Source organism: Lissotriton helveticus, chromosome 9 (assembly GCF_964261635.1).
Source record: "Lissotriton helveticus chromosome 9, aLisHel1.1, whole genome shotgun sequence".
NCBI lineage: Eukaryota > Metazoa > Chordata > Amphibia > Caudata > Salamandridae > Lissotriton > Lissotriton helveticus.
Window position 1 is genome coordinate 43267694 of NC_136070.1, and position 14155 is coordinate 43281848.

Genomic DNA, 14155 nt, shown 5'->3' on the forward strand with positions numbered 1-14155 from the left:
TTAGGCGTGGGAGATGTGTCCTCTCGGGTAGGTTGAGGATCAGTGTCGCTGCTGTGTTCTAGATTGTCTAGTCGTTGCATGAGTTTTGAGGTTGTGCAGATATAGAGAGCATTGTGGTAGTTGAGTCGGCTGGTGATGAGGGCCTGCATCACAATTCTTCCGGTGCTGATGGGGAGCCACCTGAAGATCTTTCGGTGCATGCGGATAATGTGGAAGCATGCTGAGGCAACAGTATTCACCTGTTGTTCCATGGCGAGTTCCCTGTCTAGTACGATGCCGAGGTTGCACGCCCGCTTGTTCTGTATGTTGCGTACAGCAAATCAGCGCATCCCCTGTACTTGCCTCTTGTTACTTAAGAACAAACACATGCTGCCTCTTCTGACCCACATCCCAGCGTGGCACCAAGCCAGCTTCTCCTACAATAAAAACATGCTCTGGAGGAGTGTGTAGGACTGTTCTTGGGTCTTTAGAACCATGTATGATGTATTCAGGACTTGCTTGGTGGAAGCTCTTAAAATACAGATCTGGCAGGTGGAAAGGCTCGCGAGATCGTGATTCTCAAGGTTTCCTCTTAGAGGTGTATGCTTCGTATCTGTACATCTAAAATTAAAGTGACATAACACACCAATGCAAGGTATCACACGCCAAAGTCTTGCTGTTGATCTTTAAAAATGGGTGGCACGGTATTTGATCATCTTCTTCTGTCCAAAGCAAAGAGACAACCTGTCAAGTAGAATCCGTGCAGGATTGAGTAGTAATGTGCAACTCTAGGTCAGCTCAGGGAGCGTGCACCGTGGCCCTGGCCTTCTGCAGCTTAGGCAGCCTCAAATGAGACGAGCGTTTAGGATGGGGAGGGGTGAATCGAGGATGCAGGGGCCGTAGCTGAGACACAGCTATTTATAGAGCTGATCTTTACTGCGGGGAGGCTGGCGAATACGAATTGCCTGGGTTCTTGCAGCTTTTCCTACGTCTTTTTAATGCATTCAGTTCCAGGGTCACTTTCAATCAATACTTCATTTACTCACAGAGATTGAATGGGAGCTCTGAGGCACTGCCTGCTGTTTATCATACAGATTGGACACTAGTTTAGAGCCAAGATCTCTGCGCTTGGGAGCTGTCCCTTCAGCACTGCAGCAACAGCACCACCATCCAACACCGCTTCAGGCCGCCTGGCTGCCTCCTCCTCCCCTCTGCCTTTGTCCCCTGCAGCATCCTTTCCAAGCACTGCACTGTAAAAGGCTGCCTTTCTGCACCGAGGACCACTCTCTGCACTCCGACCTGTAGACCTTTCAGCCTGCTCCTCTTTTATTTATGATTACTTCCTTTACCCAACTCGTCCTCCTTTCTTTTCTGCTCCTTCCTTTTCCGAACAACAGTCCAAAGTGCTTCTTTCTGTGGATGCCATTTTGTCGCTCAATGATCAAAGCAGCACAGGGGGAAGTCTAAGCGTTAAAGGGCTCATTGCGATTCATTGCTCACAGCAGGGCTTCTGCGAGGTCTCTCTCCTGCTTCCTCGACCCTTTCAGCTTGCCATCACATCTGTAACACACTTAAAAATGATTCCACACCACCATGCACAACCTTACCCGCACCGTAGACGTAGACTCTTCATCGCATCCAGACAGCTAACAGAGGACCGAAAACCTGTATTTTTATACTGATGTCGCTTTCTAAGAAAGTCCTTCAAATGTTGAATTGAATAATGTGTAAAAATGGTGCTATCAGAAATCTGAACAATTTGATCCCAGTTTTTTTGTGTACCATTTCAAATGTATGAGATTTATTTTTCTATTGGATTAAAAATAAACAGTGTGAAAGCATTACAATTGGTAGGTTTTAGTAATTTGGCAGCGACTGGCATCCCTGACTTGTTAGCTCTTAACCTACTGTCCGAGTCGTCTACGAGTAGTTGTCAGTGGGAGACCTGGCTTTATTGTTGATTACTGTACACTTTTGACGGAAGGATTTTATTTTCCTGTATTTATTTTCACCCCTGCCCTGGGATTATCAAAACAGGCACCTGCTGAAAACTTGAAAAGATAGTGGTGAATTCTACATACATAGACTGAAATGTTTTCATTTGTCCTCATACGGTGACTACATAGGACATGTTGCCAATACGGATCTCGGATATAGAGTTACTTTGCAGATTATCTGCGTCCTAGTCAGAGATGACTTTTTTTGATGTATTCATCACAGTCTTTGCTTTAGATGCCTTTAATGCCCACCCATGTTCAATGTCTCCATTTTGTGTTCGGCAGGCAAGACACACACATGTCGTTGCCCCTTCTCTGCCCAAAGAACATTTGCTACCAAATACCCCTAGATCCCACTGAGGTATTGCAACACCAACCTATAGAGCAGACTGAAGGGGCTGCATTACAAACCTTAGAGAGCCACACCAGGGACATTATCCTCATTGCAGTAATTGGAGACGTGGAAAGTGTTCAGTACACCAGAGAAGCGACAGTCACGTGCATAGTGGATGGGGAATTTTTCAAGTACTAAACATGTGTGAAGAATCAAAGGTGAATTTTGTTTAATATCAAATGCATAGAGTTTAGAAGTAAATTGTGTTTGAAGAAATTAGAATTGAACTCTGGGGTAAATTCAAATGAAAGAGTTTGCGAAGAAATTTCTGCATTTCTTTTCTTTGACTATCATATTTTAACCTTTATTTATAGAGGCACGGCAAAGGAAAACGAACATAATCAATATCTGAGAGAAGTACACCGTTTGAAATCCTCTTCCAAAATAAGTTAAATTGTCAATAAATCAATCTGACACGTTCTACTTCAACTAACCAGCGTCACACGCCAAACACAATGTCATTGTAGTGAACACTGCCCCGGTGTCAAAATGTATGGTAGCATATGGATGCTCGAGTCTACTACAGCCGTATTGCATACTGTGCTGAAACATGTCTGCCTAAAAATGACATTTTATAGAAGCCGAGATTTCCAGAGTACCAGAAAGGACGTTTGCAAGAGGATTTGCAAAAAGGTAAACTTTTTGTTGAAGCATATTTTCAATAGAAAAAGTCGTTAGTTTACCTGATCTTTTAACAAGGATTATGTGTCACTGCTCCGTTGTTGACATATTTATTTACATCTGTCGTTTGATAGTCGGTCTTCTTTAAACTGCCCTCTATACATGCTGAACCAATATAGTATCTCACTGTTTTTATTTATGTATATGTTATGTTTTCCTCCAAAAATACTGATTAATAGAGTCTACTCTGAGGTGCAGTGAGCCAGGTTATAATATGAAATAGCAGTAATTTGACACTTTTATGCAGCAAGGAATAACACTTCATTCCGGAGGAAAAGAAAATATCTCAACAATAAGAAATATATTGAAACTGGTATTATGCACATGCTTAGTGTTCCCTTCATCCTCCAGTGGTCTTTGTGTATCCATGTAATTGAAACGTTTGCCATGGTACTTGTCCAGCGTCATGCAAGTGTGCTATATTGGCACATTTTGTTATAATACAAATGTTTGTTGCTTCCCAAAGGATGCGATTGGTGCCATGGATACAACTGCCTGTGTTGCTGAGGAGTCGCTAAGAGACATCGAGAACCATTGCTCCAGGCACCATCGCTGTTAATAATATGTTCATATTGTTAATGTAACCTGCCCCTCAGTAAGCGCTGCTCATCCAATCGATCCTTCACACAAGTGAGAGCCTTGTGTAGTCTTCAGATGTACCATTGTGTTTGCCGCACTGTCCTTTCATTATGACTACCCATGGTCTTTTGTGCTAGCTTACTTTTTTGTCCACTACTTTTGCACCATTGATTCATTACTTTTTAAATATATTTATTCATTTATATTTAAGAAGTGTGTTTATCCAAATCACTAGTACAAAAATGTAACTGTGCAAGTATTAGAACAAACATTTTCAATGCAATAGCTCTGCGCTATTGGCATTGTAAATGACAATGGCTTTTATTTATGTGTTTAAAAAAACCTGCAATAATAAAAGGCAATGTCATTTACAATGCAATAGGTCAAAGTTTCTAAAATGCGAGACCTATTGCATTGCAAATGCTTGTTGTTTGCAAGCGCCCCGCTTTCACGTTAATAGAGGCGACTCCCCTTTCTTTGGACGAGCCGTGTCTAAAGAAAGGTCGCGGCCCCTATTAAAGTGAAGTGCGGTATAGGGCACTTTTACCAGAAAAAGCATTTAATTGTCAAGATGACAAACAAATGCTTTTCTTTGGCGAAAGCGCCATGTGAAAGCCCGCAGAGCACGCTGATTGTTGCAGGAAAGCATGTCGTGCCTGCGGTAGGAGAAATGCAAAATTAATCGTGTGACTGCACAACTAAGTAAAAAGTTTAAATGAACTGATTTTCAAAGTTTTTAGTTTTCTTTAGAGAAATTGCGTGCTACTGCCTGTGTATGAGAGAAAAGACCCAATTATTTCTCAATAAATGTAAATGCAAAAATAAACTGTGGAATGCCCAGTGCACAGCTATTGGACACAAATGTCTCAAGTGAAATTTACAATTTAGTATCAACAAAAGTAATCCAAATGCTCAAGGGCAAAAAGGTTTTTATCAAATTAGAATCATCATTTAACAATGAGACATGAACCCATGTCTACCAATATTATCCGCATACTAGTGATCATGTGTCAGTCTTACAAACAATTCATTATTTAGTTCAATGAATAACGTAACATTTTACATAAATATGTAAATATGCAACAACATCTTTGACTTTAAAAATCCCAATGCATTTCGGTTCCGAATTCAGAACCCTTCTTCAGGGGAGAATCAATACTGTCAAAAGTGATGTCTTCCAAATGTCGATCCAATCCACAGTAATCTACAACACAACAAACGCAGTAAGTCTACTGCATCAAATAACACAGGATTTGCACTCTGAAAGCTATATAGGTGCCCATAGAAAGAAAGTGGGAAAATAATCATGCTTATTGTGTTCTTACGGTAAGTTCATAGATCCCAACGTTCAGAAATCACCCCATGGTGTATGTCATACGTTTTGAATGCTAAGTGACTAGGACGCCTCACCGTAGAATTAGTGTGAACTAATGGATGGTGGAGGTGAGTAAATGTAAGCTTGCCTTATGATATTCCTGAATTCACAGTGGAACGGAGCACAATCAACGAGTGTAAAAGTATTTGATTCCAACTGGTCTCTCAGAACAAAAGAAATCTGTATGACATAAATAAAGGGACTATCAATATTTATGAACTCAAGTAATGGGTTCTTAAAAAAGGGGGTAAGCCGAAATTCGGCTCTCACCTCAAACTGTGAAGTGCTTCCGTCCGTCAATACTCTGAACGTAAGGTTCATGGAACCTGAAAAAGCGTTATAATTTTATGAGTAACGGGGCCCGCAACCGGAGCTCCAAAATATCGGATTATGTTGTGTTCCTCCTGGACCTCTCCGCTGCGTTCGACACTGTCTGCCCCCGTACCCTAGTCCAGCGCCTCAGCAACATCGGTATCCAAGAGAAGGCACTGGAGTGGATCATCTCGTTCCTCGCCGGAAGAACACAAAGAGTCCGCCTCCCCCCGTTTTGCTCCGAGGCCACCGAAGTCATCTTCGGCGTCCCGCAAGGATCTTCACTCAGCCCCACCCTCTTCAACGTCTACATGAGACCTCTTGCAGCCATCGCACGCCAGCACAACCTCAACATCATCGATTACGCCGACGACACCCAGCTGATCCTCTCCCTCACCAGAGACCCCGACACCGCCAGAGCCTGCCTACACGAAGGGATGAAAGACGTCGCCGAGTGGATGAAGGACAGCCGCCTGAAACTGAACTCGGACAAGACGGAAGTCCTCATCCTGGGATCTTCACCCACGCACACAAGTCTCTCCACGACCTGGGCCCCAAGTACCTCAACGACCGCCTGACATTCTACACGCCCACCCGCCAGCTACGGTCCACCAGCCTCGCCCTCGCAGCCGTACCACGCATCCGAAGAGCCACCGCCGGAGGAAGATCCTTCTCTTACCTGGCTGCCAAGACATGGAACTCCCTCCCCATCCACCTTCGGCTGACCCAGGACCATCTCGCCTTCAGGAAACAACTCAAGACCTGGCTGTTCGAGCAGTAGCTTACCCCTTCCCCAAGCGCCTTGAGACCCTCCCGGGTGAGTAGTGCGCTATACAAATGGTTTGATTGATTGATTGATTGATTGATTGTTGGGTCGAGTACGTACCCGGAGTTATAAATGAATCGTGTAATCCTCCGCCGCAACACCGCTGATGGCAACAGAACGCCGATCTTGCATCGTGTAAGGACGTATCCCACAATGCTTCACAGATTTAAAGGGACAGCGCTATGATTCAAATGCGCTTGAAGTTTGAAAACTTTATTCATTAGGAAAGCGTCGTTCACACTAATTCTACGGTGAGGCATCCTAGTCACTTAGCATTCAAAACGTATGATATACACCATGGGGTGATTTCTGAACGTTTGGATCTATGAACTTACCTTAAGAACACAATAAGCATGATTATTTTCCCACTTTCTTTCTATGGGCACCTATATATCTTTCAGAGTGCAAATCTTGTGTTATTTGATGCAGTAGACTTACTGCGTTTGTTGTGTTGTAGATTACTGTGGATTGGATCGACATTTGGAAGACATCACTTTTGACAGTTTTGATTCTCCCCTGAAGAAGGGTTCTGATTTAGAACCCGAAATGCATTGGGATTTTTAAAGTCAAAGATGTTGTTGCATATTTACATATTTATGTAAAATGTTACGTTATTCATTGAACTAAATAATGAATTGTTTGTAAGACTGACACATGATCACTAGTATGTGGATAATATTGGTAGACATGGTTTCATGTCTCATTGTTAAATGATGATTCTAATTTGATAAAACCTTTTTGCCCTTGAGCATTTGGATTACTTTTGTTGATACTAAATTGTAAATTTCACTTGAGACATTTGTTTCCAATAGCTGTGCTCTCCCTTGACTGTAGGCATTCCACAGTCTATTCTTGCGGTAGGAGAAACTCATTAACCGCATGCGTGCGGGCGGAATTCCGCCCGTACGCTGGGAATTTGTAAAGTGCACTTTACATGACGAGCTGGGCTCGTCATGAGCGTGCGAGGAGGCTACCTCATGACGAGCCCAGCTCGTCATGAGCGTCGAAGGGGTTAAAGAGAATAGTGCCTACAGACTAAATAAGACGTTCTGTGTAACAACTGAAGTAAAAGGTCCAGTCCACATGGGAGGTTACAAATGAAGACAAGGCGGTACTGAGCAGAGACTAGCAAGCCTGTCAACGAACCTGAAGCCAGCATTTATGAAGGACAATGACACAAGCCAATGACAAATATTGGCGGAGAGTAGGCGGGGCTTCAAGTTTATACTCAAATACAGCATGCCTCAGAGAGCAGTGCATGTGCTGCCCAGACTCGACCCAAAAAACAATTTAATGTAATGATTCAAAACTAAGGAACAAAAGAGAGAAGGGAAGCATAAAGGAAAAAAAAAACATTTGTTATAGGTATAAAGGCCTGCAGAAGCAGGTGACCTTTGAGACTTTTAACATAGGCATGGGAGGTGAAAAACCTTGAACAAAGCCATTTAAATGACCTAAACCGAGAGGGAGCAAAAGGACTCAGCACAAGAAGACTATCACTGCCAGAAGAGAAACTACAAGCCAGTTGATGTAGACTAATTAAACCAGGGAGATACTATGATGCAAGAGAAGTAATGAAATTGAAATGAATTGGAAACTGTGGTCAGTGAGAGAAGTTGGCCTGGTATATGCTGTCCACTAATTAAAGTGGGCACCCTGTACCAGTCCAAACAACCCTTATTGATGATTAGGTTAAAGACAACCTTTATAGAAAGCTATCCTAGTGGTTGCTGTGGAGAGCAGTCTTCAGGCTAAGTCTCGAAGGAATGTAAAGGAGCTTGTTTTACCAGACCAGAAGCTCCTGAATAACCAAATGAAAGGAGAACCACACAAGATATATAAAATATATGTATTTATTACTAAACACTCTCTACTAACCTCTTTATGAGATTAGAGCACAATGCACACAATACTTAATCAATAGAACAACAGTAAACAGCACAATACACAGCGGGTTCCAGGGGGAAACCGAACCATATACTAAAGAAATGGTATAACAACAACGACTTCACTAGACACAGTGCCTAGAGCACGTAAAATCGCTGGGACCCCAATGAACCACCCAAAGGAGTGACACAGGGAGCAGTGTGGATTACAGACGTGTGTTCAGTACAACTCTATGGGAAAGTCGTGGTTGGAAAATTACAGTTTAAGGACACTTCAGGAGGACTTCAAGAAAACCCTCTGGGACATAGAAGGTTCCAAGGCCCGCACCCTTGGGAGTACTGAGGTACCCGTGTTACCTATCCCAGGGGAGCCGGGTGCATAGGGGTCAAGTGGTGTCGGAAACCTTTGTTGTTTTCAATGGCGTGACTCAATAAAAGTGCTCCTGCTGGGAAGATGAAAAGTGTCTGGTGGAATTCAAGCCTGGATCCAAGGTGAGAAGAACCTGAAAGCAGAGGGGACAGAGTCTGGGTCACTTCAGGAGGACCAGGGGCTCAATAGATGAATGCCCACCGTTATTGGGTGCTTCAGGTGTGAAGATTGGATGCTTGACTCTGCAGCCACGTGCACCAGGAGATGTCGACGATGCCCAAAGTTCAGAGGTGAGCTGTGCCATGAAGGATCTTGAGTGCTGAGGGATCAGTGCCCGGATTGAACACCAACAAGCCTTGGAAAATGCAATCCACGCAAGCAGAGGAAACAAGTTACGGTGAGGACCAGCAAGGTCCTGGGACTCTCCAAGTTATGGGGAGTCAGGGCACGTCTGGAGCAACAAGGAAAGCCCAAGAGAAATCAAAGTTACCTCACAGGGACCCACAGGCCAATGGCCCAGGGACCGTAAATGGACCTTGAGCTGAATCATGAAGTACAGGCCCACGGAGCACTCATGGAGTGGCGGCCGGAAATCTTCAGTGGAAATACTGTCAGGCTCAGGACTACATATAGCCCAAAGCTCAGCCTCAGGGATCGCCAAAAAGCATATGCTGTGCAAATGTACAGGGTGCACAGGGGCTCAGGTTGCACAGTCCCCACAAGGGATTCTGGTCTCAGGGTTACAGAGAGAGCAGACTGACCTCAGAGATGCTCGGGAACCCACCTCTTGTGCTGCAGAAATCTTCAGAGTCCTCAGGAGCTCGGGAGATGCAAACCGGTCAGATGCATTAAGGTGCCTGCTTCAGCAGGGGAGTAACTCCTGTACTTCAAGGGAGATTCTTCTGTTGTCCAATGAAGTGTAGACCATCGAAGTACTTGATTTATGCTTGCAGAGTTTAGTCCAGGAAAAATCCAAAGTCCTGTAGTCAGGGTTCCTACTTTATACCAAAGGAAGGAGTTGGCCAAACTCTAGGGACCCACCTATAGGAGGGTCAGGTCAGAGGGGTGGCTACACCCATGTCCTTTGTCCAGTTTCACGCCAGAGCAGGAGCAAATGGCTCCTGCAACTGGTTTGAGCTGGACTATGCACAGGGACTCCAAATGTGCCCCCAGGCAGACTTTCAGGCACTCTCAGAATGCACCAACCCAGCCCCAATACACTAAATCCTGTCTGGGACGTGTTCACACCTCCCTGTGACAGGAAACCTATTGTCAGGCCTTCCCCTGCTCGAGCTTGGCTCAGCAGCAGGAGGGCATACTCGTGTGTCTGTGGCTGGCAGCATCCATTTTGTGATGCCCAGGTCGAGAAAGCTGGTATCGGATATACCGGTGTTTCACATAAGTCCCTCTAGAAGGGTCGAATCATACCTCCCTGCCAGTTACTGGCGGGTAAATATGATGCCATGGTGTTTGACACCAAACACTACATGTTTCTAAGCAGTCGTTTTAAAGTTAGCATTTACCGCAAGGTTATAATGCATTTAAGTATATATGGTTTGGCTGCATCACAGACATCCCCGGAGAATAGATTCCGAAGGCTGCAGAGGGACTTTGCTCATGCAGGGAGACCTTCTCACACAAAACCCAGCACCCTGCCTTCAGGATTGATAAGGCCTGCCATAGGGGTGACTGATAGATGTATATGTGCTGTGATTTAGAATAGATATATTTATTTATTTATTTATTTTTAAAACTTATTAGGCGCGACAGCTACCCAAAAAGGGTTTCCCGGTGCCGAGACAAAGAATAAAGAAGGCAGGGAATTACTGGTTGATCAAGATTTTATTCGAATAACCAGGTCTTGACGTGCTTTCTAAACCTAGCATGGTTTTCCTCCTTTCGAATGTAGAGAGGGAGTGCATTCCAAAGGGATGGTCCTAGATGGGAAAAGGATCTGCCTCCCATTCTAGCCAGTTTGAATCTGGGAACACAGAAGTTGGCGGCTGATTGTGATCGAAGGGTTCGCTTGGGGGCATAAGGATGAGCCAAAGCTAAAAGGTATTTGGGTGCGGTTCCAGCTTTGATTCTGAACATATAGTTCAGGGCTTTGAAGCGGATTCTATTTTCGACCCTGAGCCAATGGAGCTCACGACGGTAGCTCGAGACTCCGGAATTTTTGGGGATTTTGCACAGTAATCGGACAGCTGCGTTTTGGGCAAGCTGCAGCCGACTGACTACCGCTTTGTTTGAACCAAGGTACAGAATATTGCCATAGTCAAGCCGAGATGTTATGAGGGCATTGACTACGGTTTTTTGAGTAGAGGAGGGCAGCATCCAAAGGATTTTCCTCAGCCATTTGATGATGGTAAGGCACAGGCCGACAACTTTGCTGGCCTGTTGTTTCATGGAGAGGGAACTATCCATGATAAAACCCAGATTACGTACTTGAGTAACTGGGGTGGGAAAGTTTCCCATCTGGTTGGGCCAGTGTGAGGGGTTCCAAAGATCTTGTTGTTTCCCTAATAGAAGAATCTCCGTTTTGTCTCCGTTAAGCTTTAATTGGTTTCTTGTCATCCAATTTAGGATGTTTTGAAGCCCTACTTTGAGAAGGGATGGAGATGCTGGACTGGATTCAGATAGGGAGAAAGTAATTTGGGAATCGTCGGCATAGGTCATGAGGGTGAGACCAGACCTCTCCGCTAGATCGGCCAGGGGTCTAAGGTAAAGGTTAAAAAACAGGGGGCTCAAAATGGATCCCTGTGGCACTCCATACGGGGCTTCAAAGGTGTCGGAGCAGGCCAAGGAGGATGTTATTTGGAATGTCCGTTGAGCCAAAAAGGACCGGATCCATTTGAGCGCTTTCCCACAGACACTGTTCCTGTGTAACACCTTGATAAGTGTTTCGTGAGAGATGGTGTCAAAGGCCGCGCTCAGGTCTAGAAGTACGAGCGCGACCGTTTGACCATTATCAAGGAGGTTCCGGATATGCTCCGTAACTCCTAGAAGGGTGGATTCTGTCGAGAAACCAGCCGGAAACCTGATTGCGAAGGGTGCAGAAGCCAATTGTTTTCAGCAAAGGTGGATAAGACTGAGTGAACGTGTCTCTCTAAGCATTTGGAGAAGGCAGGGAGTAGAGATATGGGTCTGTAGTTTGCTAGGGTTTCCGGATCTGCTGTGTTTTTCTTTAGTAGTGGCGTTATCATGGTGTGTTTCCAGAGGGCCGGGACTGTTGAAAACTCAAACGAGGAATTGAGCGTATCCGCGATGATTTCCAGGGAGCGATCGTCCAGTTGTTTAAGTACTTTGATGGGGATCGGGTCCCGGGGGGAGCCGGATTTAATGGTCTTAAGGATGGGCTTCAGTATGTTAACCGTGATGGGAGGCCAGGATTCCAAGGTGTTCTCAGTAGGGGGAGCGTATTCCCTGTCAGCCAAAGAGGATGGTACATTGTTTGTAGTTTTGATGTCCCTGATAATTTTCTCGAATTTTTCGGTAAAGAAACAGGCTAGATCTTGGCATTGTTGAGTATTTAAAGGGGGAGCCGTGGCTGTGGTTTGTGCACCCGCACGTTCTCTGACCTTATTGAACAAAGTTTTCGGCTTGTTGGTTGCTTCCCTGATGGTGTTAGAAACAAACAAGGTTCGCGCTTTCGCGCAAGCAGTGTGGTATAAATTTCTGGCTTCATGGTAGGTCTTTTTTATGTCAGGGGCGTAGTCTTTACGCCATTGACGCTCAAGTGCCTTGCATATCGATTTCTCAGCTTTCAAACTGTCATTAAACCATGGGGCAGGGTGACGATGTCTACTTCCTTTGACAAGAGAGGTGGGTAAGCAGTGGTCAGCGGTGTCACTGAGCCATAGTTGAGTAGCTACTGCTAAGCTATCCATGTTGTGACCTGTTCTAGGAGGGTTTTCATGGAGTGCAGAGTTGAATTTTGCTATGTCCAGTAATTTCCAGTTTTTCCTGGACGCTGCTAGGAAAACAGATTGCGTGGTAGTGGAAGGTGAGAGAATGATGTTGAATTTAACTAAATGGTGATCAGACCAACAAATGGGGATAGTGCCTTGCCATTTTAAGTCATTAATGTTAGAAATGATGGGGTCGAGCAAGTGGCCCACTTTGTGGGTGGGTCCAGAGATGACCAACGTCAGGTTAAAGGCCGTCAGATCCTCTAACAAATTCGAGCAGGAGGGGATGGAAAGGTCGTCAAAATGTAAATTGAGGTCCCCGATAATTGAAAAGTTTTTTGAGGTTAGAAAATACGGGGTGATTTGATTGGCTAGATTTGACACCCATTGGGAGGAATTGCCGGGGGGGCCGGTATATTAATAGGCCAGGCATCGTGAAGTTCAGATTCAAAGATATTTTAAAAAAGCCGGCTTCACAATCAGGGATGTCAACTGGATCTAACGTACATTTCAAATCTCTATTGAAGATGATAGCAATTCCACCACCAAGTTGTTGATTTCTATCTATTCTGGTGATTGCATAGTTGGCGGGGAGGGCAGTAGCAACGTCCGGGCCAGCACTTTCGTGTAGCCACGTTTCTGTCAGGAAGAGGACACTAGGTCTGTCTTCCAGTAGGAGATTAAAAATATCTAATTTATGTTTCGGTAATGAACGGCAGTTAGTACTGTAGAACAAGTATTCTTGTGCCTTAACATTACGGGGCTGTTTGCGTTTCCTGTGCCTCTTCCCGGAGTCAGGGTGAGGTTTACAAATGGTACGGGTGAGGTTGCAGTGTTGGCAGGAAGTGACTCCTATTTTGTGGAGGTCGAGCTTATTACACCTGCTATTAGTGGGCGGACTAAGCGCTAATAGTTGACTAGGGGTTCTTACAAACCTTTTGACTGATATAAGTAACCTATCTAAGTAAGAGGTGCCTGCACCACATTACACAGACTGCAGTAGCAGACCTGTGATGCCATTTTGAATGGTCCCACAGGGGTGGCATAATACATGCTGCAGCCCCCGAGAGGCCGCTGGGGTACCAATGCCCTGGATGCATGGTGTACCATATACTAGGGACTGACAAGGGTACCCCCGTATCCAATCTGGAGTGTACCTAAAGTACATGCAAGCAATTTAGAGGAGAAAGCAGCTAGACTGGGGTCCTGGATAGCAGGATCCCAGTCAGTCTAAGTCGAAAGTGATACATCAGCAAAACGTTGGGGTAACTGTAAGAAGCAGATCCTACTCTCCTACAGTCAATACCGACATGAAAGGTATGGCATAATGCGATCTGAGTAAATGAGACCAAGTAAGTACAAATACAGTGAAGAAGTAGTCAGAAAGGAAGTACAGACTATTGATCAAGACCTCCAAAGCAGGAACAGCAGCTAACACTAACGTGTGAATAAGAAGTTTATCAACAAAAAGGGAGAAAGGGCCACATCGCCCTAGTATTATAAAACGTAAATCAACACGTGCAAAACTTTAAATGCAGTTGTTTTTGGAATGACAAGGTAGACTTAAAAGCAATTGGAATAAGTAGAAGGAATAATGAGATAAAGTGTAAAATAGAAGAATGAGGAAGAAATAATACAGAGTTGGGAAAGTATGTATTTCAGTTTTAAAGGGGAGCAGGCGGAGACATTTAAGTAGTGAAATTAAATGACTGAGAGATTGGAGGAAAGACGAGCAACACAATAAACTGTAGGCGCCAGAAACATAAATGTAGGTATGACCAGGGTTAAAATGTGCATGAAATCCAAATAAAGAGTCAATACAAGTTAAAGGCCTTTTATAAAGAATAA